The sequence below is a fragment of the Zalophus californianus genome, chromosome 1 (genome assembly GCF_009762305.2).
Source record: "Zalophus californianus isolate mZalCal1 chromosome 1, mZalCal1.pri.v2, whole genome shotgun sequence".
Classification (NCBI taxonomy): Eukaryota; Metazoa; Chordata; class Mammalia; order Carnivora; family Otariidae; genus Zalophus; species Zalophus californianus.
In genome coordinates, this window is record NC_045595.1 from 138,365,740 (window position 1) to 138,392,287 (window position 26,548).

General features: G+C 47.2%; 1 protein-coding gene across 15 annotated transcripts in view; it reads left to right on the forward strand.

The window, feature by feature from the left end:
* LOC113918675 (LIM domain containing preferred translocation partner in lipoma) overlaps positions 1 to 26,548 on the forward strand; it is a 667,221-nt gene that overhangs the window by 42,197 nt on the left and 598,476 nt on the right. For 10 of the 15 annotated variants that reach the window (XM_027587354.2, XM_027587341.2, XM_027587343.2 and 7 more), the window contains one exon: positions 25,821 to 25,940. The exons of 3 other annotated variants lie outside the window; for them this stretch is intronic. The gene's annotated coding sequence lies outside the window, so the exon portion shown is untranslated. Of the gene's footprint in view, positions 1 to 12,964; positions 13,086 to 25,820; positions 25,941 to 26,548 lie in introns of those variants that run through there. 2 more of the 15 variants (XM_027587340.2, XM_027587351.2) reach the window with 2 other exon arrangements.

A 26,548-nucleotide genomic window follows, 5' to 3' on the forward strand; every position in this document is an offset into this window, starting at 1 on the left:
GCAGAGCATGGTCTTCAGCCGCCATCGTTTACTTCGTGCTCACGGTTTACATTCAGTTTACACCTGCTGAGCTTCAGCCCTGTCTATGTAAGTGCCTTTTGGATACTCCCATTGGAAATGTTAAAGTTCTTCAGACTCAACCCGTCTTAGCATTGTCACGTTAACAAATGATACCCCCCTCTGTCTCTTCAATCACCCAGGCCTAGAAACTGGGACTCAGTTGCCAGATGCCTGCTCCCTTCCCTTCACCTTTCTCTCTTGTCATCCTCAGATCTTACCGGAGTCAAGCGTGGTGGACTCCTACCTGCCCCTCCTCCACCTTCGCTGTCCCGCCTCAGTCCCCACCCTCAGCATCTCTCATCTATAGTGGCTTAATTATTCTGCCCTTCTTCCATCCCAATTCTCTGTTCTTCTTCCAGAGCGACTTTCCAAAAATGCAAACCCATTCATGCCATATCTCTGTTTTTAAAATCCTTGGATGATTTCTTCATTCAGGATAAAATCCACAGTCCTTTGCCTGAAGTAGAAGACTCTTGGTATTTTGGCCCCTGCCTCTTTCCATCATCGTCTCACTAACTTCTGAGACAGATCCTGCATTCCAGGAATATCCATGAGATTTTCTGTAGCCTCCGTGACTTCACATGCACTGTTTCCTGGTGGGTGAAGACCTCGCTCCTTTCCCCAGGTTATCACGGTAGGTCCCGTATGCCTTTCAAGATTTCGCTCTGACATCTCTGCTTGGAATAAACCTCTGACCCCTGGTAACTCCCCTCCCCTATTTTCAGCTATTTATTGAAGTTGGTTGTGTTTCCTTGAGAACAAAGGTCATTTCTTCTAATTCTGTATCTTCACGTCCAAAGTGGGTGTGCAAGAACTATTTGTTGAATGACTAAGTGCCAAATAATAAAGGGTAGAGATACATTATTATAGAAGTTGTGATGGAAATTATAGCTAGGTAGGGATGGGAATAGGGAAGGCCCCAGGAGAGGTGGCATTTGAGCTCTGCCTTCAAGTCTGGGGGCATTGGGTTGAGAGGATACAGAGGAAACGCTGGTGGTCATCCTCTATGTGCTGTGTTCTACAGGGCACAAGAATATAGAATAGGCCCCTCCCCTGCTCAGTACTGTCGTCACTAGAGTTAAATAAGGAGGCCCGTCTTAGGAGTCCATCTGGGCTAGTGTCTGTCAGTCCTCAGCTTGGTTATGTAACTCGGCAGAGCCTCCTTCCCCCAGTCCACAGCTGGCACGGCAGACAGGCACCCCATCCGGCCTCGTGAACTGCCCTGGGGGAAAGGAATATAGAGTGAAGGCTTGCATTTTCATCTTGACTTCTCCTTTGGAACTGTCTTTCTGGACAGTAGAGAGGTGACCTCAGCAGCCAGAGACAGGAAAGAGCAAAATGAGTCATCACAGGCCCTAATGAGGTGCATGAGGGACCCTTGCTGGGAGGGTCAGGTGAGGTCGTGCTGTGCCCAGGGTGGGTTTTGCCTCGGGGCTCTAGGCAACACTGGAGCAGAGCTGAGCTAATTTTACCCACAGGAGCTGACTGTGCTGAAGGGCAAGGCTTATGACATTGGCCTGATCATTCTGTGATGTCCGGAGAGCTCCCAGGGCACAGCCCTGTTACGCAGGGGCCAATTTTCCTCTGCCAGATGCATACATTTTTCCATTCGGTGTGCCTAGCAGCACAAGGAGCTCCAGACTTGGTGGAAGGCTGGGGGACTGGGTTTGGGTCTGGCCTCCGCTCCTTGCTTACTAGCCGTCCGACCTTGGACGTATTATATAATCTCTCTGAGTCTCAGTTTCCTCGTTTGTAGAGTAGGACTTCTACCTGTGTCCTCTGATTGCTCTTAGGTTCACACACCGGGTGACGCTTAGCCGGTGTCAGCATGTACCAGCCACTGCTGCAGCTGCTTTGCTCATAGTGACTCATCTAATCCTCTAAGCAGACCGATGAGGGAGGGACTCTTCCTATCTCTATTTTACAAATGAGGAAACAAGGACAGGAACAGACATTTCTGGAGGCCTACTCTGTGGAGCTGCACAGAGCAGATGGGCTGGGTCTGCAGCCTGCATGCCTTTGAGGTACGCAAATACTCAATGGCAATTCTGGAAAGCAAAGAGGTCGAGCCAAGAATTCTCAGGAAAGAGTCAGCAATTCTGCTGTAAACACCCTTTATTTTATATGAATTAGAGTTTAAGTTGACCGTAAACTAGTTTATGTGGTTCTGATTAGCTTATGCCCTGCGATTTCTGTTCCTTAGGTCTGTTAGGCTCATTGTGGTAAAGTGAGCTATTTTTCTTCCCTCCTTGGAGGCCAGGGAGAAGGTCCCAGGTACAGACAGACCTAAGTCGTACTTGAGCAGATCAAGAAATAGAGGAATGGATCATCCGTGAACTATCTACCGTGTCCGCCCCTCCTACCCCGCCCCAGGTCTTCTGCATCTTCAGGCTTAAAGTGCGGGACAGATGTTCTACATCATTTAAGTGGAAAGGCATTAATTTGAGATGCTCACAGAATTGTTAGAAAGGCTGGAGCAGTGGGAGCAGGAGGCTATGTTGGCAGCTATTGAATTTCTGAATTTTTTCCATAGCCACAGTCCAGGGATGAGGAAGCCGCTGCGGGGGCCTCTAGACTTTTCTCAGCATCTTCATAGCTGGCGGTAGGATGTTGGATTGAAACATGGAGCGGTGTTTTGGATCACGATGGTGCTTGCCAGTAGAAGTAGGCAGGAAGCTTTAGCCTCACTTCCACCTTGTAGGTCTCACGCAAGTACCTCTTGTTGCTGGGCACTAATTCATTAGCTTCCAGGCAGTGTGGGAAATGTAGTTTCTAGCAGTCTGCTTCTGCAGTACGGGAAGGTGCTTTAGAGGTGGGAAGGAATTCTGGTGAGTCCACTGAGAAAATATACCCGCCACCTACACACTCCTTTAGAAGTGCCCATGCATTATTATCCCCAGACACTTAATATGTACCGTTAGTTATAATATAATTAGGTCTAATGTTCTACTCAATATTTGTTTATTTACATAAATATATAACATTAATACACTTGTTACCCCCCAAATTTAGGTAATTTGCCCAGTGACAGTTTCTGAATTGTGTTTTCCTTAGTGTTTTTTTTTTTTTTTAATTCCAGCATAGTTAACATACAGTGTTATATTAGTTTCAGGTGTGCCGTATAGTGATTCAACAATTTTGTACATTACTCAGTGCTCATCATAATGGGTTCTCCTTGGTTTTGATCAAAATGGTTGATATGTAATTTTCCTGTTCAGTTTAATCTCTTGGGAGTCATGCCCTGGACAGTTGTCTTGTTTACATAGCTTGTTCCCACCTGTTTATTAGACACTTAACTATGAGCCTGACACTATGCTAGATTTGGTACTGTGGGCAGAGAAGTCATGGATTCTTCCATTGGGAGCCCTCACCAGGAAGAGAATGACTAACTTAGGTACATAATAAGACTACAGGAAGGTTATGATTGACGTGCTGGACAACAGGCTGAGCAAATTGAAAGAGAAATGGTTCCAACTGGACTGAGAAGCAAGGCGGGTTTCATGTAGGGTGACCGTGGCTGGGTGGTTCTCGGGTGGGGGCAGTAACATCTCTCTAAGGGACCTATGCAGATGTGGTGGAGTGTTTTTGTTGTCTTAGTGCTGGAGGCCAGAGCACGATTGTCATTCAGTAGGCAGGGTCAAAGATGCTAGATGTCCTATAAGGCATGAGACACTGTGCAAAGAGCTGCCCTTCTTCAAAGAGCAATCTCTTTCCTGTTGGGAATGACCAGCAGGCCTTGAAAGATATCTAGGATATCTATATTTGATCGTGGGCTGGGGAGGGTAGTAGGTCAAGCAAAGGGAACAATGCAAGCTAAGAGTTCAATCTGAGTAAGGCGAAGGATGTGTGCTGAATGGCAGCGGGAGGGAGTCAGTTCATGGTGAGAATAGAAGGTTGACTCCCAGTTACTGAGAAATTTGAGGTGTTACATATAGCACTTGGACTTACTCTCTTGCCATTGGGAAGCCACTGGAGATGTTAGCGCAAAGTCCGTGGAGCAGAAACCTAGCCTGGCCTTACCACCCTTGTCTCAAGTAGACTTCAGTGATGCCTTCTGAATGAATGAATGCCCCGGGCAAGCCGTTTACAGGAGTTGGACTAGTTGGTACCTGAATTTTGCCAGATACAGGGTCCTGTGGTCTAGGGAGAGCCCGGCAGGCAGCATTTGGACTTGGGAGAGTACACGGCGGCCTGCCACACGCATCCTGTCTCCACAGCAGATGAGAGGGTGGAGTTCAGGCAGTAGTCGCAGAGAGGAGCTGATGTCTTAAGCATCTTGAAAGAGAGGGGGTTTCTTCCACGGCTCTCCCTTGTGGAGCCCTCGGGCCGCGAGGCCTGTGAAGCGCAGACTGAGAGTCCTCATTAATGCTCTTGCCTCTCGAGCTGATTAAAAATCGCCGGTCACATCAGCAGTTTGCTGACAAGCTTTCTGCGCTGAGACCATGACTACAGCTGCTCTTGGGGAGTGGCTTGCCGGTCCGGGTGGTGACACTGTCACGAGGTGTGCCCTGGGCCGTCCTGGAGAGTTCTAGGGGCCCTTTGACATTCTGGTCAGTCCTTCTTCCTTCTTTCAGGATGGGCTTCTGGGCTTTGGGAGGGAGAGCTCGGGAGGGGACTGAACAAACCTGTGTGTGAGATGCTACGTTGTTAGCACCTCTCTAACATTTCATTCTGAAACCTTTCAAGAGGAGAGAAATGGGATGTGGATGTATGGCGTGGCCCCAGGGCCCTCATTTTATGGTCCAGGGAAGGAAAGTGATTTGCCCAGGGTCACATAGCGAGCTAGCTACAGACCAGCCCAGCACCTTTATAGCAGGGTTTTTATTTATTTATTTATTTACTTGTTTATTTATTTATTTTTTAAAGATTTTATTTTTATTTATTTATTTGACAGAGAGAGACAAAGCGAGAGAAGGAGCAAAAGCAGGGGGAGTGGGAGAGGGAGAAGCAGGCTCTCCGCCGAGCAGGGAGCCCGATGCAGGGCTCGATCTCAGGACCCTGGGACCATGACCTGAGCCGAAGGCAGAGGCTTAATGTCTGAGCCACCCAGGCGCCCCTATAGCAGGGTGTTGATTGTACTCTGCTGCTGGGGGAGAGTGGGTAGTGACATAGGCTCTGAACTTGGCTACAGGCTCAGCTACTTCACTCTATTATGGACCCCCAGCTTCCTCATTTGTTAAACAGGTGTCATGGTCATATCTGACATTAAGCATTTAAAAAGATGGGGCATTCGAAAAGATTTATTGACTACAAAGAAATACAGAAGTATTTCTTCTTCTTTTGATGTGGATGTTTATGGACTGGAAATGGGTGGCACTGTCTGTAGAGAAAGGATGGGGCTTGAAGACTTGGGGATCCACTTCCCATTGCACGGTAAAGAAATTTTGCAATCGGATTTGTAGGCATAGCACTAGTGGGGAGATAGGGCCAAATCTTGGGGTTGGGAGGAATTGTGGGTACCTTCTTTCCTGGAGCCAGGAAGTCATGTAGCAATATCATGGGAGATGTGGCTAGAGAGATGGGTTGGGGGCCCATCCTGGAGATCCTGAATGCTGGCCCGAGGGCTGTTGGACATTATTTTTTGTGCAGTTCAGATTACTGGTTGGGGTCAGCTGGGAAAGCCAGGATGACACGGCGATTAAGCTGGCGACACCTTCAGGATGGGCAGGGAGCCTGGGGCAAAACTCCGGCAACAGACAGGGCATCGTGCAGTTGGAGCAGGGGCCTTGAGATGGGATGATTCCCAAGTTTTGGGCACATTAATTTTTGTAGTGGTTCAACTTTCTACTTGAGGTTATAATAAAAATGATGATACAGGTATAGAGCTGAGAAGTTTTCAAGAGTTTCACATCCATTAACTCCTTCGGGTTAAATTAAGGGGAGATAGAAAGCAAGATTGTTCTCATCCCTATTTTATAGATAAGGAAATGGGGACTCAGAGACAGATGGGATTTTTAAAAAAATTTTTTATTGTTATGTTAATCACCATACATTACATCATTAGTTTTTGATGTAGTGTTCCATGATTCATTGTTTGTGCATAACACCCAGTGCTCCACGCAGAACGTGTCCTCTTTAAAACCCATCACCGGGCTAACCCATCCCCCCACCCCCCTCCCCTCTAGAACCCTCAGTTTGTTTTTCAGAGTCCATCGTCTCTCATGGTTCGTCTCCCCCTCCGATTTACTCCCCTTCATTCTTCCCCTCCTGCTATGTTCTTCTTTTTTTTTTTCTTAACATATATTGCATTGTTTGTTTCAGAGGTACAGATCTGTGATTCAACAGTCTTGCACAATTCACAGCGCTCACCATAGCACATACCCTCCCCAATGTCTATCACCCAGCCACCCCCTCCCTCCCACCGCCCACCACTCCAGCAACCCTCAGTTTGTTTCCTGAGATTAAGAAGTCCTCATATCAGAGGTCACAGATGGGATTTTTGAAGCCACTTGGCTGCTTGGTATGGAAGGCGGAAGCTGGGATGCCCAGTCTTAATGCTTCCTCCTGTGCCAATGACCTGGGTCAGTGGTTTTCTCAAGCTTGCTTTCTCCGCCTTTGCCTATCTTGGTTGACTTTCTTGGAAGCCTAAAATGGCCTTGGGTTTCAGAGGTTCCCGAAACTAGCTGTAAGATTTTTCACAGATGAGCTGTGGGGAATTGGGAACACAAATGCTTTCCTCCCTCAAGCTCTTTATTGCTATCGTGTTGTTTGTTCAGGTTGAAAATGTCCATGAGAGCATTGAGCCCCAGGCGCTTCTTGAGGATCTTTGCTTTGGACACAGTGCTACCTCTTTTACATCTGTGACCTTAGATCAATTTATAGATGAGGTGATCATAACATAGTATTTATCGTCACATTCTATTATGCCATTAGGTAGTTCTAATAAGAGCCTTGTTTGGTAGATAACAATGTTATCCCATTTTACAGATGAGAAAACAGGCTTAGTGAGATATGAATAACTTGTTGGCAACACAGGTCCTAAACAGACGATAATCCAAATCTTCTAATGGCAACACAGGTTGGCAACACAGGTCCTAAATAGACGATAATCCAAATCTTCTAATTTGAGAACTCTTTCTTCTCTGCTACTCTGTAGCTGTCTCGCTGGTAAAAACACAGAGCTGCTTAATTAAGGAGGTACAGTTCACCTTGAAGGTTACTACCATCAGAGCTGGAAGGTACTGTGAAGAGCCCAGAAGGCTGCTGGTTTTCAAGCTGTGCTTTCCTGAGTAACAGCGTTGCAGACCTCCAGGAGTGGGGTTGGGGCTGGGGTGCTGGGTGGGGGAGGTGGCAACTGGGGGAAAAGAGCTGGGGAAAGGGGAGCTCCAGAGCCCAGCCTGAGTAGCTCTGGTGTTACCTACTTTACAAGTAGGCATCTGCAAAGCATTTTGTTTAAAGGAAAGTCTCCACGGTTGGGGAAAAAAAAAGTTTGAAAACCAGTATGCTAGCCCAGTGTGTCTGTTCACCAAAGCTGAGAGACAGAGTGGCTTAGCACCAGTCGCACTTGTGAGGGGTCCTGGGTTTTTATTCCCTCGTTCAAGGAAATGTGCATTCTGTCTACCTCCTCCTGAGGCCTTTGGGCACCTGGCTGCAGGCTCAGGGTCATGCAGCCTCAGAGTAGCTGCAGAAGCTTCAGGCTGCCCCATGCACACGATCCTTGCCCTGTGTCCTTCACCTTGGCTGTGTGTCTCCTCTTCAGACCTTGGGACCCTCACTGAGTTTAGTTCCATTTCTGTGAAGGATAGAGTGGAAATGACCGCTGGTATTGTGTTACTCCCCTGGCCCAACCTTCAGAGACGTTGTCTAACTGAATACATGTGACTATCGAGTGTTCATTGTATGCACAGTGCTGAGAACACAGGCAAGGCTCCTGACTCCAGGGGCCTTCCAGGGAGACAGAAGCAAATAAGGAATATGGTCAACTCTTTCTGTAGAGTGATGCTTGTGCTATATATGATCGTTTTCTGTGATAGTTATGTGAGGATGATTTCATCTCCTAGAAATGGGATAGGGAGAGTCTGGACAATAGGAAAGAAAGTTAGAAATTGGAGAGTGCATTCTAGAATTGCAAGGGATTGAGTTTGCATCGGGAGTTAGTTAATCCTGTTCTCTTCCTCTTACTGTCTCTGGGACTTGCACAGTTTACCCCTCCTTTAGGCCTTTATTTCCTCACTTGTATAATGGGTGAGACTGCCTAGGTCACAGGGCAGTTGATGGGATTAAATGGGATGATATATGCAGCCTGCTTGTACAATGCTCAGCACAGAGTAAGCACTCATTAAATTATAGTTGTTTTTGTTATCATTATTATTTGCCAGTGAGGAGTGAAAGAGACCATTTGAAAAAACCTGATCAGAGCTTTGCTTCTCAAAAACAAAAACAAAAACAAAACAAAACAAAAAAACCACTCTGCTTTCAGAAATAGAATCAATCTAATCGCCTTAGGCTACAATAATTATTTAGTTTCAGTTTACCTGGCTGAGTTACCTCTTTTTCTCTCCACTTACCTGCCCACCTCTCCCATTAGTGGCCTACCCACATCGCTCCTCACTGGACATGGCTCTTCATTGCCTGGGCTTAAATGCTTCCTTTGGCCTGGAAATGTCCTTTGTCACCGCCCCCGTCCCACCCTCATTTAATCTGTAGCCTGGAAGTCTGTGCCTCCCACTGAGGATACACTACTGAAGTCTGAACTTCTGGAGTTGGCCACCTCTTGTCCCCTGTTGCAGTCATGTCTGCATCTCAGAGTCCTCTGCTGTATCCTCCCTGGGGATTTGGGCACACGCGCTTAATAGGTGCTCACACATTGCTGTGATCAATTAATTTAGTGCCTTTCTCCAGTGTTAAGCACAAGGAAGCAGACGATCCCCAAAATGCAAACCAGAAAATAATCATCACTGAGCTGTTTGCTCATCAACCTTGGGAATGGATTTCTGGGGGAAGATCTGGCCCCTCCTTCAATGACATTGATGACTTGGGGTCTTTGCAGAAGTTGAAGAGATTCGTGATGACTAGCGTGTTGGGAGAGGCCTGAAGGAAGCCAGCCCAGTGAAGTGCACTCTCAGAGCTTCTTGGGTTTCCTCTGCTCCCAGGTGGATCTGCAGCAGACCTCTGGTGTGCAAATGGACCTCTCTGTGGCCTGGGATGCATGAATTCCAGGTTGAGCCTCCAAGAGGAGAGCTGTGCTGGGAGGTTTAATGGAACCTCTGTCCTTTTGGTATCTGCAACTTGAAATACCCTGTGCCCTTGATTAATTCATGCTTGGGAGCTTCCTTACTGCTCTCTGGTAAATAGCTTGTTACTGTACGTCTATTTCCCCCATGGGCTTATTGCAGAGAGACTGGAACCTGTGTTTCTAACAACTTCTCTAAGGAGAACATCACAGGTCACGTTTCCAGAGCTGAGAATCTCAGGGGGTCTTCTGTACATCCCTCTCTATTGCCTCTCTTTGGGTTGGCATTCGCTTGTAGCTGCAAAGGGAGCGCTGAAAATCCGACAGTGAAAATCCGAGCTTCAGCTGCCAGGGAGAAGCATAGTGAATTCAGAACCCTGTAGAATAGTCAAATCATTTCCCTTTCATTCCCAGAGCCTTCGTGTTTCTTTGTCTTGAGAATGACCTCACTGCTTTTTTGTATTTGTAATGGAATGCACAGTCATTTACAAGTAATCACACAATAATCCCTTACACTTTTGGACCGCCTTCCCGTTTTCCAGAGGGTTTTAACTCTCATTATCTCATTTGATCCTCATAACTGCTCCGAGAGGAGGCAGGAGGGCCATTTTAATCTCTAATTTTCAGGTGTAGAAAGTGAGGTTTAGAAAAGTTAAACAGTTGGCCGGAGGTCACACAGTGAGTACATGGTGGAGTTGGAACTGGAATGTCAAGTAGTCTAACTTCCAAACCAGTGTTCCTTTTATTACTTGCTCTGGATGTGACCTTGGGAATATACTTAGGCTCTCTGAGCCTCCTCTTTGCTGTCATGAGATTGGGTATACTACTGCGGGTGGAGTAGCCAGTAGGGATTAAATGAGGCTGCCTGGGAAGGCCTTTACAAGTTGGGAAAGCACGCTGCTAACGTGAGGCATCACTACTGCATCTACCTTGAATCCAAATGGTGCCATCGGAACTGTGGCAGAACAGAACCTTTTCTCCCCCGTTTGGTAAAGACGGTGAGGTCCAGAGTGGTGCTGGAGCGGTCAGGGATCATGAGCCCCCAGCCCTGTGATCAGCAAGTTGGACCCGCCGTCCTGCCTGTAGGCTGCTTTGTTATCCTGAGAGTGCTTGAGCTGGCAAGGCCCTCTTTTCCTGCAGAGCTCTCTCTGAATGTTCCTTGGAACATCCTTGTCTCCTGGAGACAGTTTTAGGTCTGGCAGGACAGTGGGGCAGGAATGGGGAGCTGGGAATGGGATCTGCGTCCCTGAGCTTCGGCCACAAAGGGTAGGAATGCAGCATGGGGGAGGGGGTAGAGGTGGACCGAAGAATGGGTCTCCAAGGTCTCTCTCCTCATTTCTCAGTGACTGGGATTTAACAGGGCGCGTCCTGTGAGTCCACAAGGCCGGCGGTTCACGTGCAGAATTGGGGATCGGGAAGGGTTGCTTAGCAGTAATGCTTCCTGGAAGAACCCAAAAAGGATGGATTTCAAGTTGGCAACAAATGCTTTGGAAACTAGTGGTGAGATATGGCCGGGAAACGGCTAGAGTACCCGAGGGTGGAGATCTTGGGTCCCTTAGTTTCTGTATCCGTATTCACTTAACAAAAATTCCAGGGCAGTGGAACAGATATAGGTTGTTTGTATGGTTAGAAGGGGCAGGATGAGGACTAGGAGGTTGAAATCCAGGAGCCAGATATTTTTTCCATATAAGGAAGAACTTTCTGTTGGGAGAATGGAATTTGCAGCTGCAGGAGATAATGATCGCCACCTCACTGGAGACCTCATGGCCACCACGGGGGGATTTATGACCAGGGGGGACTTATGACCAGGGGGGACGTCGGGCTTAGTGGCACTTATGGTCTTCTCTCGTTTCAAGATCCCAGAGCCAATGGCTCTCAGTGGTCAAGGGGAAGAGAGGCACATGTACATTAGGGAATGCAGGATATGTGGATATGGAAACTGATTTGTGGATATGGAAACTGATTTCCAAATGCGATTTTGCAAAATGGAGGGTAGATATAAACTCTTCTTTCTTGGTTTTCATTCTTATCCCTGTAGTCTGCTTACTCCTTGGCTTTCCGAGTTTCCAGGCCATCCATGGGCAGCTATTCTCCATGGAATGTCTTTTCTCTCTGCTGGTATGTTCCTGTTGGAGTATTGGAAGGGACTCCGAGCTCCTGACAGGATGACAGTCTTTCTACAGAATCACCAAGTCGCATGTAGTCTTCTCAGTTACAAAAGAGAACCATCCCATCCCTTAACCCTCTTCAGACCTGCCTCTGGGACCTCTTGGGAGTACTGCAGTGGCAGGAATTCTGTACTGAGTTCTGGTTCTGACATGTGGTGGAAGGTTCTCTGACCCTGCTTCCCTCCCTCCTTCAATGGCCCCTTATATTTGTGTGCCTTTCTTAAACATGCAGTAAACGAGAAATGCTTGCTGCTTTGCGGATATTTATGGCACGCTTGCAAAAATATGAAGCAAGTAACCAGGGTAAATGTGTCATGACTGTTTGGACGGACCGAGGAGTAGCTGCTTTTAGAGCATGTAGTTGGACAGTTTTGGGTTACCCACTCGGTGTGTAGACGATGGAATATAAGCTACAAGAGGAGAACTGATTTTTCCAAAATCTTGAGTGGCTGACCTGGGCTTAGGGCTTGGGTGCCCAGGCTCCCTGAGCGTTACTGCTTACTGCTGGAAGGTTCCCTGGGGATGAGAACTAGCGTCCCCATGGTGCAGACCAGGATGTGGGCAGGGACTCTGAAAAAATGGCTCACATGACCTAGAGAAAGCCTTTACAGCCAACCGTAGAATAAGATCACTGTAAAAAATAGAAGTGCTGGGAGGACGAGGCATGGATTCCCTGGTCCAGGCAGCCCCCTCGTCCCCTGCACTGCCATTTTCCCCATCATCCCGTCTTTCTCCTTTCTCTTCTGCTAATTCCATCTGGAGTCATTTTAGACCAGATCCCTTCCTGACTGACTTTACTGGTCCAATTTAGTTACCAAACACTTCTTGGGACCTTCTGATCTACACATTAAATTGGGCACTCAGTCTTCCTTCTCTGCACCCCCCTAGCAACGTTCTCCTGAAAGTCTGGTTTTTTTCTGGGTTTTCCTGCCTGGTGTCCGTCCTATGAGTAACTCAGGCAAAACTAAGTTCCCAGGAGGATTTTTGGTCCAAGGGAGTCGGGGAATTGGGACCAAGGGTGCGGATTGTTTTAGGGCTCATCTGCCATCAGAAGAACTATGGACTGGCTTCCTGGTGACCTCTTCAGGGACACCTACCCCAGATACCACCCGCCTCCCCTGAATTACTAGATCAACTCCATAAATGTCATTGTATTCTAGATGGCCCCATTCCTCAGGTGAACTTAAAGCCTTTCAAATCCGTCACTTCCTTGTTTGGGCTGAGGAGCCTTTTTCCTGTAACAGGACAGCCTATGGAGCAGTTGAGACTCTACTTCTTTTGGGGTTAATCATTTACTCCAAGTAAGGAATTATGTCATAAGTGGGGGCATGTTCTTCAAGTGCCAGAGGAGAGAAGGGTGATTTTTCTGACATCCTCTAGCCTGCTTCTCCATATATGGAAATGTTTACCCACCACACTGATCTATTGGAAGAGAAGGAGGTGACTCAGGGTTTAGGAGAAGCAGGATTTGAATTCTTGTTTGCAGAAACAAAGTCGCCCCCGTCCACCCCCCTCCCCACCCCCCGTCCCCTCCATTCCTTTGCCCCTTGTTCTGGAAGCTGAGGAGAGAAAGTGTCAGTGCCGTTCCCCTCAGGCCTTGGGGCCACCTCTTGCAGTGAGACTCAGGGTGTGTGAGAGGGAGTGAGGGCCAGCGGAGGGCCAGCTGCCTGTGGGGCCCGACTCGCGTGAGTACATCATTACTGACAGAGCAAATGGCGTTTCTGCTCTCAGACCTGGGGCTTGCAGCCCTGAAGGCTTGCACTGCGATGGGACGTGTTGCTGGGAGCGCTGGCCACTTTAATTTGGGGTGTAGGCAGCTGCTTTCCCAGGGGAGCTCTTCTCACAGTGGGATTTAGAGAGGGACTCTGCCTGAGGGAAAATTCTGTTTGTATGTAAAAAAAAAAAAAAAAAGATATTTCCTCCCACCTGAGGCCTAGCCAGAACTGGGTAGAAAGGTAATTTGGGAGTGTCATCATCTGTCTGATTCCTAGGGCTGGAGCCAGAAGTTAGAAGGACGTTTGTGGACACTTGGGGAAGGATAGTTTTAGCTTGGAAAGCAGAGTTATGGTTGGCCTTCAGGGCATAAAAAATATTGCTATATATGCAGCATTTGCATGGCATCCGCAGTTTGGAATAAACTCCCGGCGTGCAGTACGTTGTGAGGGTTGATGGACTCTTAGAGCTGGAAGGAGCCTTAGAGATGATTGGGTTGGTCGGCCTCTGTTTGCAGCAGGATGGTGGGCAGTGAAGGCCCAGGGGGCACAGCTAACTTGCCCTGTGGGTACAGGGCTGATTAGTTGGGATCGGAATCCAGGTCTTTCGCCTCTCGGATCGTTCCTCCTTCCATTGCACTTCACCTGCCCCCGTAGGCAGAGGTGGAGGAGCACATGCCCATTTTGCAGATGAAGAAACTGGGACTCTGGATGCCAGAGCTGCCCACACTTACTGATCTGATGGGTGAGACTGAGAACTAGCACCTGGTTCTCCCAATCCAGACCTCTTTCTATCATGTTCATGGGCTCAGATGCCTGAATTTGTTATTTGTAAAATTTTTCCTTTTTTTTTTTTTCCTTTTTCGGTTTCAGCTTACTTTTGTTCCGCTTCCGGTCTTGTGAATGTTGTTTGAATGTGAGTTGCTGCCTTCTGATCTGCTTTGCTGTCTGTATCTTTCTCTTCCTGAAAGGGGATGATAGCTTGTCCAAGCTGCAGAACTGACTAGTGGAGGCCCTTCTTTCAGTTTCTCCCAGGTGGTGGAAATTATGCACGGGCCTTGAAAGAGACTGAGCAGGGCTTTCCATCTTAGCTTCTACCACTGTTCTTGAAGCTGTCAGAATTCTGGAGTGTAATTCCCATTGAAAGGTGAGCCCGACTCTGAATGGATTTTATACACAGACACAGACACAGACACACACAGACACACAGACACACAGACACACACACACACACACACACACACACACACACACACCTACACACAACACACACAGACACAGACACACATATACACATACTTCTTTGCCTTCTTTGATACCATGGCAACTTTCAAGAGAGACTAAGAGGGCACCACCCTCTCTAACGGTCTACCAGATAATTACATGGCCACGAGTAGTTCTTTGTAGTCAGTTTGGTTTCTGGCGAACCTGGGGGCCCTTTCCTCCAGTTCAGGGAAGATAGTGTCTTGGGGAAGCACCAGCACACCAGTGGCATTAGGTGACGGATCGTAATAGCGCAGGAAAGTGCTCCGAGATGTCTGTCCAGGGCTGAAGGGAGGGCTACCAGCTCCCTAAGCTGCTCTGAAGCACCAGGGAAGCAGGATCTTGCCAGGACCCCGGGAACCTGTACCCAGCATGTCTCCTGCCCCATGGCTACGGTGGGGCTGCTTGTGAACCCTGCTCATCGGATGGGAGGAGGCTGCCTGGAAGCAGGAAGGCTTGGGAGGTTTCCCAGCTGCGGTGGTGACAGACAGGGGCACTAAGAGGTCAGGGCTGGTGGTGGTGCAGGTGTGCATGCTGGTAATGTGAAGGAGGAGAACTGACGTGAATGGAGGGCTTTCTGGGTGCCAGGCACTGGGCTAAGCACTTGACCTAAATCACCGAGTCACTACTACCGCTACCCATGAGTAGATGCTATTTTTTTTTCACTTTATTTTTAATTTTGGTAAAATACGCATAACATTTACCATCTACACATTTTTAAGTGTACAGCTCAGTAGTGTTGAGCGCAGTCACCTCTCCTGTCACCCATCTTCAGAACTTCTTTCATTAAGCAAAACTGAAAATCCATAGCCGTTAAACACTTGACTCCCTGTTCCCCTCCCCCAAGCCCCTGACAACCACCATTCTCCCTTCGGTATCCGTGAATTTGACCCCTCGGGGCACTTCACATGAAGTGGAACCGTACAGTAACCATCCTTTGGCAACTGCCCTATTTCACTTCGTGTGATGTCTGCAAGCTTCGTCCGTGTTGGGGCGTGTGTCAGAATTACATACGTACATACCACAGTTTGTCAGTCCACTTAGGTACTGTTGTTTACCTCCATTTGAGAGAGGAAGAACCTGAGGCTTTGAGGGGTTAAGTGGCCCAGAGTCACGTAGTCAGTAGTGGAGCTGGGATTTGAACCCAGTACTGTGACATCAGAGTGCATGTGATCAGGAGCAAGCAGGTATTTGATTTTAGTTGACAAGAGTGTGACAAACCAGGGTGATTCTTTTTTTTTTTTGTAAGATTTTATTCATTTATTTGAGAGAGAGAGTGAGAGAGAGAGCATGAGAGGGGGTAGGGTCAGAGGGAGCAGCAGACTCCCCGCTGAGCAGGGAGCCCGATGCGGGACTCGATCCCGGGACTCCGGGATCATGACCTGAGCCGAAGGCAGACACTTAACCAACTGAGCCACCCAGGCGCCCACCAGGGTGATTCTTAACTGGATGATGATACCTCCTCACACCTTGCTGTGACATTTCAGTAACCAGCTATTCCAAAGGACTGCACATAGGTATTTCCCTCCGTTCTCAAGCCACATGTGAAGCCCTTCTCTGGCGAATGGTAGGAGGTGGATGGCTCTTCTTATTTGTAATCCTCGTCCCTTTCCTTCACCTTAATTTTCCATCTCCCTCCCCAGTTTTCCCATTGGAAAAAAATCACAAACTGTGCGTCGTTGTTAGGTACTTCAGATCCCTTATGGAACAAGACAGAATATATAAGTCAGTGACGTGGTATCAGGTCTTTTTGTTATTACTAAGTCTAGGGACTAGCTGGGCTGCAGAGCAGTGTCCAGAGGCTGCACATGGGATTTTCTGACCTGGCTCTGTTGCTCAATCAGTGTCTAATTTGGGTGCTGATGCTTCTTTCTGAGCCTTAGTTTTTCCCACCTGGAAGATGGGCTGGTTGTCCATAACAGGGAACATTCTGTGCTGAGCCCACCTGAGGCGTTTTACATGATTGATCTCCTTCTATCCTCCCAGCGCTCCGCAGGTGCTGTTATCCCCATTTTACCTGAGAAAAGTCAGGTCTAGAGAAATGGGAAAACTTGCCTAAACTCCTACAGCTCCTGAGTTGCAAGCAGTAGTGATCCGCATCTGACTCCAAGGCCCAGACTTTAGCCACAGTGCTGGGCGACTTGCCCTAAGTGATCTGTAAGGTTTCTTTCCTTGGTGGCACGGATTCATCTAATTTTATTAAATGTTTATTGGATTCCCACTTACGTGCTTCATACTGTTCTGGGCACTGAGCCAGCCCTGGGTTTGGAGTGAAGAAAAAGACACACAGAACAATGATTCTTTGGAGCTTACATTCTAGTAGGGGTGTGTGGAGGAGGCAGATAATAAATGAACATGTAAATAGGAGGGAATGATAAGTAACACTTAGGAGGATTCACACAGGGCACTCAGATGGTAAGTGAACGCAGGAAGGGATCTGGGAGGTGATGTTTAAGCTGAGATCTGAATGATAAGGAGCCAGCCATGCAAAAGTCAGAGGGGAGAAGCATGCAGAGGGCACTGTCCCAGGCACTGTCCCAGGCCGTGGAGTGGGAATGAGTCTGTGCTTGAGGAACAGAAGGAGCCCAGAGTGCTAGGACGTAGTGGGCTGCTGAGGGAGAATCACCATAGGAGGGCAGAAGGGCTGCTGGGTGTAAGTAAGCTAGAGAAGGGGCTTGACCTGAGTTTAGGGGTGATGGGAAGCATCTGAGTATTTGACAAGCATCATTCTGCCTGCTCTCGGGGAAATGGATTACAAGGAGGGTGGCAAGGGTAGAAGCAAGGAAGTCAGGAGGAGACTCTTGCTGGAATCAGCGGGGAGGTGGTGGCAACTTTGATTAGGGCGGTAGAAGTGGGGCCTGAGAGAAGCGACTTGGTTCACGACGTGTTTTGGAGGGATTGTCTACAGGATGTCAAGTCCAGTGTCCTTCGGAGAAATGGCAAGGTCAATGGGCAGGAATCTGGGAGACCCTGATGGAGGTGAAAATGTGCAGTGAGGGGTGCACAGACTTGCAGCTGATTCAGACTAAGGAGTCTGTGTGCTCCCCGCTTTGGTTTCTAACGTTGAACTTCTGGCTAGGGAACAGAGGGCAGTGGCTTCCTGCCTCTGACTTCCTGGCTGAGAGTTGCTGGAACGCCCCAAAATAAGCCCTACAGAACATGCCGCTTCCTTTGCTCTCCGTGGGTATTTGTATAAAGCATTCTTTCCCACCAAGCCTACGGAACAGAGTGATGTTGACTTTGCGGGTGATATTTAACATATTGTTTTTCCTTGATGTGTTGTCTGCTCCTGCAGGGATTCCTGCCTCCTGTGGATTCCCTGGTCACGAGCCTTCAACCACCCTGTAAGATGGGTCTGGAAGGCTCAGTGGGAGCCCAGTAGAGCTGGGGTTTCAAGGCCCCACCTTGGCTCGGGGACCCTGGTCCAAGGGCACCTCCCAAACCTCCTCTTTCATTGACATTTGATTTCACACTTTCTGGCCCTGACCTCCCCCTTTGTAATTCCTTTTAATGGGCTGGACTTTACTGTAAATCCCCCATTTCTCAGTGGCGTGGAGAAACTGGTCTCATAAAAGTTAGATGATTCTGGGGGTACTTGGATGGCTCGATTGGTTGGGCGTTCGACTCTCGGTTTTGGCTCAGGTCATGATCTCACAGGGGTGGGATCGAGCCCCATTTTGGGCTCCACGCTTAGTGCGGAGTCTGCTTCACCTTCTCTCTCCCTCTCCCTCCCTCTCTGCCTGTTCCTCCTGCCCCCCTGCACATGTGTTGTCTCTTTCTCTCAAAACAAATAATAAATAAAGTCTTAAAAAAAAAAGAAGTTAGACGATTTGGTCAATGTGAGGTTGTATCTGAGTCAGGCTGGGAATCTAAGATTCCTGACCAAGCCTTGTGCCCTCTGACCACCAGGCCAAAGTGACCCCACATGAGACCTCGTGCCCCTGGGTGCCTCATGGCATTCTTATACGGCACTGGGCCCTGAGCCTGGTGATGCTCAGAGATCATAATCTAAATAACCTCTGTAATTCACTCCCGGGCTTCTTCTGGACACACTTCTCTTCAAATGGTTTGCGGTCTGTATTACCAGTTTTTTTTTTTTTTTTTTTTTTTAATAAAAACTCTTGAACATTATCTCTTAAAAACAGTGTTTTGTTTTTGCTCATTTGAATTTCCTTTAAAATTTCTTTCATATTACCCATTCATTTAGTCAGCAAACATTTATTGAGTTCTTACTGTATGCCAGGCATTGTGCTAGGTGCTGGGGATTGATTCAAAGATAATTTGGAGGCGTATGGAAGGGGAGTGGATAATTACAGCACCGTGAGATAAGTGCTATAATAGAGGGATATGTAAAGAGCTAGAAATAGCACCATGAATAACATCTCGGAACAAATTGCCTTCTTTTTTCCTTTTGGATTATTCCCTTATGTATATTGCCCAAAGTGGGATTACTGGGTCATTTAAAAGATGAAAACAATTTGGCACTAAAAGATGTAATGACTTGCCTGGGAGAATACAGATCAATTTTCAACAGGGGGAAAATTGTTGACAACTCCAGATTTAAACACTTCACCAGGAGGATTGCGCCGTTTTTATACCACCCCTATCATCATGGTGGCTTTTAGGGGGAGTACCTATTCTCAACCTGTCAGGCTGCATGTAGAAACACATATCCTTATATTTAATCTCACACATTAATTGTTAATTCTCACAAGAGCCTAGCTATGTAAGTTATGATTGTTTCCGTTTTACAAGTGAGGAAATTTAACTTCATTAAAAGGAAGTGACTTGCTCAGGGTTCTGTACTTAATTTGTGGGGAATCCAAGAATCAAGTGTAGGTTTTTTTTTTGATTCTAGGACTCCGGTCCTGTTCTCCATGTTCTTTTCACCAGGTAGGGTACTTGAGCTCCAACTAGGGCCTGGAATTCGTGTAATGAGCTGTAGAGACTGTTCTCAAGAAGGTCGGAATCTACCAAAGAGGTATAGAAGTTCTGACCTTCAAAAGGGCCAGTGATCCTCTGTGCATCAATCAGAAGGGACCCAAAGATCCATTATTCCTGACCCTGTCCCAGATCCTGGAAGGTTAGTACGTTGCCTTAGCACTGAAGCACAGAATTCCAAGTAGGGCTGAAACCACACTGCAGTTGTATTTTGAAACATTTATTATTTTCCTAGTATGTTTAGCTGTATGTCCCTGACTGTAAATTTATTGATTTCGCTATTGAGGAGTAAAAACTCCCACCCTGGTACCCGGCTTATCGTAGCCAGACAGTGATGCCTCCCACTCTGCGCTTCCTTGAGGCTTTGGCTCACTCGTCCCTCAGAGAGCCACGTTCCCTGCCATTTTCCAGACATACCCTGCTTTTTCTCACCTTCATGCTTTAGCTCATGCTGTTCCCTTAGCCTAAGGTGATCTCTCCCATCTTCCTCCAGAGAACTTCTCTTCCTCCTGTGCACTTCTGCACAGAGGCCACCTTCTGATGGAGGTGACCCCTGATCACCATCTACTCTCCACCGTCCACACCTCCCCACGCTAGAAAGGATCTCTCTGCTAACTCATGCCATTGTGGGCTGTGGGGCAATAGAGTATAACTCTGTGGTGCTTATGAGCATGGGATCTTCATTCAGATCTTGGCCCTGACACTGCTAGAGGTGTGGTCCATCAGGTCAGTTAATCTGCTTGAGCCTGAGGCTCCTCATCTGTCAAATGGCTATAAATAGACACAGTAAGTCATAGCGTTGTGAGGATTTATACCGTTATCTGTGCTACTTCTATGGTTAGGCACCGTCTCCTACTTTATGTCTCGACTCTCCTTTCTAGACTGGGAGCTCCTTTAAGGGCTGGAAGGGAAAAACATCTTGCCTGTGCCTTTAACAAATGGGACCTGCCACAAAGGCTCCTTTAAGGGAAAGATTCCAAAGGACCTAACTGTGTGACCTCAATGCAGGCTCATTACTCCTTGGAAGCCCCAGTCACATGGTGCCAGGCCTGGACGGGAGCGCTGAGATAGGGAACTTTGGGCACACGCAGTGTGTGCTGGATAGGCCTCTGGCTCCCGCTTGGTAACAGGATAGAGGCTGGAGCCTGTGTGCCCCCTGTGTTCTGATTCACCAAGTTGGGTAGTGCCGGCATTTTGCTGAAGGCAGAGTGGAAATCCTGCTTGGAACATGAGACTTGGTTTCTTTTCTGGGTCTTTTCATGGAGGGGAGTTGCAGATTAGAGGAGAAGGTCATTGGAGGTGTGGGTTTGGGCCACCTCTGAGAGCTACCTCCTCCTTTGACTTCTCTGTGAGTGGGGCCACGGAGAAGGGGTCCCTTTGGAGGGGGGAAGCTGTCCTTTAGACACCCCCTACCCTCTCTGTGCTTAGAAACTGACCGTGGAAGGGGATTCAGTTCTTAAAGGGGGAGCTCTGCCATTTAACTTTCTCTTGAATCATTTCCCAAAATGTAGTACCCATGAGTCTCAAGGTCCAAGGGTTTTAGCCTGGCACACTAGGTCGTTCCTGTCTTGGCCGCAACATTCCTTTTCAGCCTCGTCTCCCACCGCATCCCTCCATGTGCTCTGCCACTGGCCTCACCAGATTAGTCACTTTCCCTAAGAACACCCTGAACTCTTCCTTGCGGCCCTTAGCACATCGTGTTCCCTGGGCCTGTTTTCTTCCTCCTCACTCATGGAAACCCTCTTGGGTGTTCAGGCTCGGTTCAGAAGTCATGATCTGCAGAGTTCTTCCAGACCCTCAGAATGACAGTGCGTGTACGTGTGCTTTGCACACTTTTCATTCTGTCTTACGTATTTGAGCCTGTCCCCGGTGAGCCTAGGAGCTCTTTGAGAGCTCAAGGCAAGTCTGACTTGGCACCTACACCTGCTAGGTCCATACGCGGCACGGTGCCTTATTAAGGACAGGAGGTGCTAGCAAATGTCTGTTTTGAGCACCTGCGAATGCAGGGCACATGACATCGTGTCAGCTACCAGTTGTGCCAGAGGGGGTGTTGAGAAGCTTGTTCTAGGGTTACCCGCGGTTTGTTTGATCATGAGCCCAGCCATTGGAATTCTGTTGAATTGGCTTGATAGCAGCTCACTGCTAACCCTTTCTCAGGTCTGCTTCCCACATACCCAGCAGATGTCTGCTTAGTGCCGGGACTTGGAGCTTTCTATTTCACTTAAGAACGTAGAGCAAGGTGGAAGTCAGGGAGGATTCTGCTTCGAATGTGAACATTTTTTAGTTTGAAAGTTCAGGCTTTGTTTTTGTTTTTGTTTTTTTTTATTTTTTAATCCCAGAGCTCCTTAAAATGTAAAAACAGGGGGAGAGTTTTTTAGTCTCTTTCTGCCTCTAGAGTTGTCCATAGCAGAGTTGTAACTGCCAAGTAAAAGAACCTGGGTCATGGAGCTTGATTTCGAGGGCTTGGGTTCAAGTGTTGGCTTTACCATTTGTCAGTCCCAAAACCTTGGGCAGTTGCCTGACCTCTCTGACCCTCAGTTTCTTTAGTGGACAATTAGGAAATTGTTCTTATAGGGTTGTTGGAAAGTTTAAATGAGGTTTTGGACATTAAATTGGGATTTTTCTTCCTGTGTGATTCATGAATTGGATTTGAAGGCCATTTTTTTCATTATTTTTTATTTTATTTTTTTTTAGTGTAGTCGACGCACAATGTTACATTAGTTTCAGGTGTATAATATAGTGATTCAACATCTTTATGTGTTTGTTATGCTATGCTCACCAGAAGTGTAGCTACCATCTGTCACCATACTCGTTATTGCAATATAATTAATGATATTCCCTATGCTGGGCCTTTTATTCTGTGACTCATTCATTCTGCTACTGGAAGCCTATACTTCTGTTCCCTTTGGGCCCACTGTTCCCCATCCCCCTACCCCCTCTACTCTGACAACTATCAGTTTGTTCTCTGTATTTTAGGTCTTATTGAAGTCTATTTTAATTAATTAATTTTATTTTTATTTATTTATTTTTAAGATTTTATTTATTTATTTGACAGAGAGAGACACAGCAGAGGGAGTGGGAGAGGGAGAAGCAGGTTTCCCGCGGAGCAGGGAGCCTGACGCGGGGCTCGATCCCAGGACCCCGGGATCATGACCTGAGCCGAAGGCAGACGCTTAACTGACTGAGCCACCCAGGCGCCCTGGAGGCCATTTTAAAATAGCAGTTCCAAAAAGTTTGCTTTTGAAGGAAAATGCTTGGTTATGTAAGTTTGCCCACACATGTTTTATTTTATTTTTTTCAATGACAAGTGAATTTTCATATAGCACACTTAGGGAGCATACATAGCTTATAAGACTTCATTATAGTCCACATAAGTTAGAGCCACAGAATCATAAGCTTTGAGAAATTATGGAAGCCTTGGAAGACAAGGGGCTGACCATTAAGGCGTGCTGGGATTGGAATCCTGGGGCATGATTACTTAGACCCCGATGGGTAGTTGGTATTAGTGCTGTTTTGCAGACAGGGAAGCTTGAGCTCAGGGAGGTTAAATAATCTACACAAATCCTGTATCCAAGCATTCAGCTTCGTCCTGTACTCATGGTGGCCTCTAGAATTCCTTTCCCCTTCCAGACGTGACGAGGCCTGCCTTAGCTTCGTGGATCCTTTATCCTTTCCCTGCGGGAGCAGCCCCTGATTCTGGACCAGATAGAGCAGTGGAAATCGGAAATGTGGTTGTCCCATAACTTGTTTAATTAATCTGGAAGAGTGTCTTTCCTGTTCCTGCCAAGCATCTGCTCATTTTGAGCTCCTTTGACTACTCATTCGTCAGCCTGTTCTTGTTCTCCCGTTCGGAGAGAGATTCGCCATTGCCCGTCTCTGGTTTTGAGGTCAGGAGTGTATTTGAAGAGGACTTCATATTTCCTTTTAAAAAATTACAGGTGGAAACAAACTGAGTGTTGCAGGAGGGGACGTGGGTCGGGGGACGGGGTAACTGGGGGATGGGCATTAAGGAGGGCATGTGACGTGATGAGCACTGGGCGTTACACACAACTGATAAATTACTGAACACTACATATGAAACTGATGATGTACTACATGTTGACTAATTGAATTTAAAGTAAAAAGACGGAATTACAGGTGGAAAATAAAATTCATTGAGTATTTCCTATCATCTCGTCCAGACATGGGGTGGTGGGAAGAGACAGCACAGGGCGGGGATTCGGAATCATGGCTGTCATACTGAATCTGTCACTGACCAGGCAGGGGACTTTGAGCCAAGCCCTCCTTTTCCTGTCAGGACCCCAGTGTCTTCCCCTGCAAAGGGCTGAGGGCATTCCGAGGTGACTCCTAAGATTTTAAAATTCTGCATGTTTTGTGGTGTCAGAACCATCAGTTTCTGCTGAGCTGCCTAATCCTGTAGCTGTTTCTCTGATACTTTTCAATCTTTAGGTTTAATATATTCAACAATGTATAATTTTTTAAAGGGAAGCTTTTATAGACACTTCTGAAATATCAGGGTGGGGGGATAAACGGATGTTAAAAAATAGAAAACAACCAATTAAATAGTATATAGCATGTAATTCTCCTTGGAAACTTACCACGAAATTGAGGAGCACTTTAACAACTGGTAATTTAAATTGCATTTGAACTCTGCTAATGGTTTGTTTGCATGGGAACTTCAATCATTTCACAGTGGTTCTTTAGCAAAGCTCCTTGTTCTCTTTATGGAAAAGAAGAAAAAAAAATGGAGAGAAGTCCACGATGGAAGAGGAGACCACTGTCCTTTGGGTGTGGAGGGAGCCGCCAGGTGTGTGAGAGATTGCCCCAGGGTCAAGGTGGAGAGCCTCACCTTCCAGTTCAGAGAGCTAGCAAGTCCGACGCCCTCTACTGCTCTTGGAGAAACTGTTCTGATTTCCATCTCCCTCTGCAAGGAGAAACTTAGGTTTCCTGGGGCTTGCGGGGCGAGCGGTGTCTTATGAGATTGTGCTGTCCACGGGTCCGGTGTTTGCCTCTGCATACTCCATTCCTCAGCAAGTGTGAAATGATGCCTTTCTCATGTCAGTGGAATGGCATTGAGAATTCTCATGTCCTTGAAGACCACTAGGTCTCATTGCTTTGCCGGGCTCGTCTCGATTATGTGCCATTTTCCTGACTTAATTTCTTTTTGCTGTCGGGCTATCCTGACAGCCCTGGACCGGAGCCCGGGACCATCTGCCACTAACTGTGGCTCCTGGAGTGGCCACCTCCCTTCTCTGGCCCCAGCTTCTCCCCCCGTCAGTCGGAACGGTTGAGGCGGGTCATTTCTTTCTTTTTTTTTTTTTTAAGATTTTATTTATTTATTTGACAGAGACACAGCGAGAGAGGGAACACAAGCAGGGGGAGTGGGAGAGGGAGAAGCAGGCTTCCTGCGGAGCAGGGAGCCTGATGTGGGGCTTGAACCCAGGACCCTGGGATCATGACCTGAGCCGAAGGCAGACGCTTAACGACTGAGCCACCCAGGCACCCTGAGTCGGGTCATTTTTAAGGTTCCTCCCAACTTTGAGCAGATCTGAGTGTTTGAGGCCTGAATGAGATAATATACACAAATCAATTTCATGGTTGGTTGAATAATGTTTAAAATGACAACAATGAAAATGGGAGTAGTGGTTTTTCTGGTATGTGGGTTCCTCCTGCATATACAAAGCATGCATGTTGTAACAGCCACTGCTTTGGAATACTCGTCTGTTGGAATATGTACTGCATAATCCTTAGCAAAACAGTAATAGGTTTTAATGAAATAAAACCTGTAACGAGGACTTATCTGGAAGCGTCAAGATTGTCCAGCTCTCTGCTGCTCATTGGCTGTCCTTTTTGCAGACAAGGAAACTAAGCTTCAGAGGGGTCACTCAGTCCCACAGTTACAAGTTTGTCTCCAAACTCATTTTTTCTGGTCTATTTTTATTTGTTGTTCAGATTTTGCTATTAATTTTTTCTTGGCTAGAGTGTGAATATCTAACTATTGATCTCTTTCCCCTCTGTGATGATGATGAAGCTGTTTTCTCAGGAGAGCTGGGGTGCCAGCAACCTCCTTTCAGTGATTCTGTGACAAATTGGTGCAATAGAAGTGCCAGGAGCTGACTGGGGGCTTAGCAGGTGTAGAGGGAAGCCTCCAAATTTGTCAGCTTCAAGCCTGGCATCATTTCTGGTGTGGCCTAGTCAGTGAGTTCATAAAGCTGGAAAGTTCTAAAGCTGGCAAGATCCTAGAGATTTGTTGTGCCTTTTTTTTTTTAAGATTAATTAATTTATTTCTAGAGAGAGGGGTGGGGGTGGGGCAGAGGGAGAGAGAGATAAAATCCTGAAGCTGACTTCATGCTGAGCACAGAGCCTGACTCGGGGCTTGGTCCGAGGACTCTGAGATCATGACCTGAGCCGAAATCAAGAGTCGGCCACTCCACTGACTGAGCCACCCAGGCACCCAAGATCCTAAAAGATTTGTAAGCAAGCTCCTTCTCCCATTTTACACAGGTGGAGACATTGAGGTGCAGAAATACAACTGAAGACAGAACCCAGTCACCTGGTTCTCATTTGAGGCCTTCTCTCATTGGTCTCCTGAGCACTCATCAGAGGGAAGCTATTTTTCAACTGGTGAGTCCTATGAAGAAGAGAAGACTTTTTTCTTTTATAATTAATGCATATGTTTAATGAGTTTGAAAATCCATGGTATCGATTGAACGTGTGGGTACTAACAGCTGGGGTAGAATAAGGACTAGAGAAGAACCACAGTCTTCTTTCTTTTTATCTTGAGTCGATTTCCTTGGCAATGGACAAAATAGAACAGTGCTCATAAAATGTATGGCAGGACTCAGCTCTTGGAAGGAGACATGAAGAGGAATTGGAAGAAAATTGGGAGTAGTGATGAGTCTGTATTGCTTCCTTCTTTCTTCTTTGGCGTGGAGGGATGCGTTCTTGAAATTGAAAGCCCAAAAGGAAAATGGCAGTGAACGGTGTTATGGGCGTTTGCGAGGAAGGCAAAGTTATATTGTTGAATGGTTCTTGTTCACCCCCGTATGCGATGCTGCTGCTTCTGCGATCTCATTTTATTTTCACCAGAATCCTTTGAGGTGGTAGGGGAGGCTAGATTGCTCAGGCAAAGGGTGTGAGCCACTGTCTTAAAGGGTCTGCTTGAGTTCCACTGGGATCCCATTCCACACTCAGGAAGGGGAATGGCGAACAGGTAAAGAAAGCTTTCCCTT